This window comes from Geospiza fortis, unplaced genomic scaffold, assembly GCF_000277835.1.
Source record: "Geospiza fortis unplaced genomic scaffold, GeoFor_1.0 scaffold874, whole genome shotgun sequence".
Taxonomy (NCBI): domain Eukaryota; kingdom Metazoa; phylum Chordata; class Aves; order Passeriformes; family Thraupidae; genus Geospiza; species Geospiza fortis.
This window is the reverse complement of record NW_005054456.1, coordinates 933,824-936,960: the sequence shown is the minus strand read 5'-3', so window position 1 is coordinate 936,960 and position 3,137 is coordinate 933,824.

The window sequence follows — 3,137 nt, the reverse complement described above, 5'->3', positions numbered from 1 at the left end:
AGGTCCCTCAGCCTTGTGTGAATGGAAGGATGGTGCAGGCCAAGGTCAAGGCCACAGGCTGCCCATCTGCCCATGGCAGCAGGCAGACATCATCCCTCACCTGGCGACATCATCCCTCACCTGGCAACAGCTCTCCAAGGGACGGTTTGCTCCCAGATGAAAAGCTGACATTGCTTCCTCAGAGCACATCCCATGCTGATCCTTGCACAGCAGTACTTTCCTCAGTAGGAGCTTGCAGTCTGGCAGTGTTGAGCTGCCTTAAAAATCATCACTTCTTTGAGGTGATTGTTTCTGTAAAAGTCTGGCAAACTTCCTCCTGATTACACACAACCTCCCACCGGATGCTCTTGCTTTAATACACGCTCTGTTAAAATATCTGTGTGGTTGTAATACAGTAAGATTTGATCCACCAATGTTCTTTGGGGCTAACAGTCAAATAAAATACTGGTTCAGCACTCTTTCTCTCCTCTGGGTTTTGTGCAACTTTCGAGTTATGAAAAGGAGATGATATTCCATCTTACAAGAGGATTAGCAAAAAAGCATAGACTGCTGCTCATGGTAGACATAAACACATGACCAAAACTTTTGTCTCCATGTGTCTTGACTTCTTTCAGCATGAAAAGCCCTTTGCACAAAGTAGTGCTGTGGTTACCCAGGTGAGGAGTCAGCCATGGATGTGCCCTGAGTGCACAAATGCTGTTTCATTGCCATGTGCTTCCCTGCAGCACAGGCAGTCTCTGGCTGCTCCCTGCAGCACTTTTTCCCTGGCACGTTGGTCCAGGCAGGAGCATGGGATACTTTGAGGTCTCCTTGAATTTAATTGTTATTCTCCAATAAACACTTGCATGAAGAGAAGCACAGCCTGATCAATTCCTTGTGCATTTCTCCCTGGTACTCCTGCTGGGATGCTCAGCCATCCCCTGGCTCCCCTCCCCTTGCTGGGGAACTTGCGTTCTCCCTCAATGACTGCAAGCAAATAGGGCAGGAACGCTGCACAGCAAGTCTGCTACAGCTCTGCCACACATGAAAACTGATCATCAGATTTGTTTGGAAGGGGCTGCTCAGTAACAACATGTGTGCTGTGACTGTGCCAGACGCGGGCTCACTGGGAAAGCTGCAAGTGGGGCAGCAAGAGCTCAGGCAGGTAACTGGTCACCGAAGATAATACATCAATTTCTAGCTATACATCTACTGAAAACCAGCAATATGCCAAATACAGAGCCCTGCAGCTACATTAAAATAACCCTTTAGCATTCAAAGTGTTAAAATCAGGTGACTTCACCAAAAGAAGAGAATATTTTTATTGCACTCTCTGAAGAGCTGTTTCTTATCTCTCCTTTTGAAGAAAATTTCCAAGCAGAGTAATGAACCTACAGCTGTGAATCATTTAACCAGCCCTGATGAGCTTTGAGCAGCTCCACAGAGGGTTCACAGGCTTTTTTAGACAATTCTGAGTGATTAAAATGAAAGCTGTTAAATGGGTTCACTTCAACAGCGCCCAAAGCACTGCGGCACCCCCCCAAATCCAGACCAGATGGCTTCAATTTGAAAAACAGGGAGATGCAGGAATAGGAATGTGTAAGTCAGAGGAATGGGAAAGACACCCCTCCATGGAGGGTTCCTCTCTCTTTGGCTTTAACTGTGGTAAGAAGACACCTGAGAGTCTTCTCATAGGGTGCTCTAGCCCCCAAAACACAGTGTTGAACACACCAGAGGGGTCACCTGAGCTGATACTCAGTTTGGGATTGTTGCTATTGTCAAAGAGCCCAGTGCTCATTGCACAGGAGTTAGGCTTGCCAGTGGAGTAATTATTAGCTAACTGAATAACTATTAAGCTGGGAAAACCAAGTTACTTGGTCTGACACTTTACTGCTACTGTGGACTTTGGTCTTTTAAAAAATTTTTTATCCCTGACTCAAGTACAGGAATCACTTCTTCTTGATGATTTTTCCATACAAGAGAAATGTTAACTCACACAGTGCAATTATTTGCACAGAGACTGGTACCCCAGGTGAAGAAGAATGCGCCTGGTCTCCTACACATCAAAATGAGAAGCCACTCTTTTTTTTTTTTTTTTTTTTCACAGGAGGACAAAATTCAGCTTTCTCAAGTGGAAACTCCTCTTGTGTGGCATCTGCACTGACCCTTACATTTTCATTTTTAATATTCCTCTGTCACTATGCAGACAAGAATAAGTGGGTTTGTCTTGACATCCACCTCACAGAAACCTGGTGTAAAGTGTCTCCCAGGACGTGTGTGGGCAAGGGGCTGGGCATGGGTGGCTGCCACAAGGAGATGGGAGAAAGCCTTCAAGCACAGGGACACTGCAGGAGCGGGATGGAGCCCGGAGGGACCGAGCTGCTGGCAGCTTTTGGGAAGGCTGAGGACCCTGAGGGTGGCACATGAGACAGGCTGTGTCCTGTCCCAGTTCTCACCCAGGAAGGAAGGGTGAGAATCACCAAAGGCCAGGAAGAGCAGAGTATTTTTCAGCTAAAATGCGTCGCACTGAGGTCCTGTCATTGCTGAAGGCCTTATGACACTTTATAAGATCTGCATTGCCAACAGGGCTTTATACAGGTACTTCATACACCTGCGCTGGCTCAGCTGCTTCACCTCTGCCTGTCTGTGAAATGCAGGAATCGATGTCACCAGGGACATAATTTTTTATTTTTATTTTTATTTTATTCCTGGAGGTTTGCTTTGCTGTGTTCCAGAATGTGAGGTGTGGAGAAAGTGCCCCCGCCTCTGCCCACTCCAAACACCGTAACCGGGACATGTCCTGTGGGTTTTCCCCTGCACATCCCAGCTCGCTCGGCTGCTCCTGTGCCAAAGAAGTTTTGAGTTCAATGAGCAGGAAAATCCGCACGGGTCTCATGGCCACAGGGGTGCGGAGAGCCCAGGGCTGAGGTGCCGCTATCTAATGACCGGCGCCGATCGGAAAGGGCCACAGCAGCGTCGTCAAATGGAGAAAATGACCCGGGAGGGGGCACGGGGAGAGCGGGAACGGCGGGAGCTGGGAAAGGGCACCGGGAAATCGGGAACGGCGGCAGGAGCCGGGAGAGGGCACCAGGAAATCGGGAACGGCGGCAGGAGCCGGGAGAGAGCACCGGGAGCTCGGGAACGGCGGCGGGAGCGGA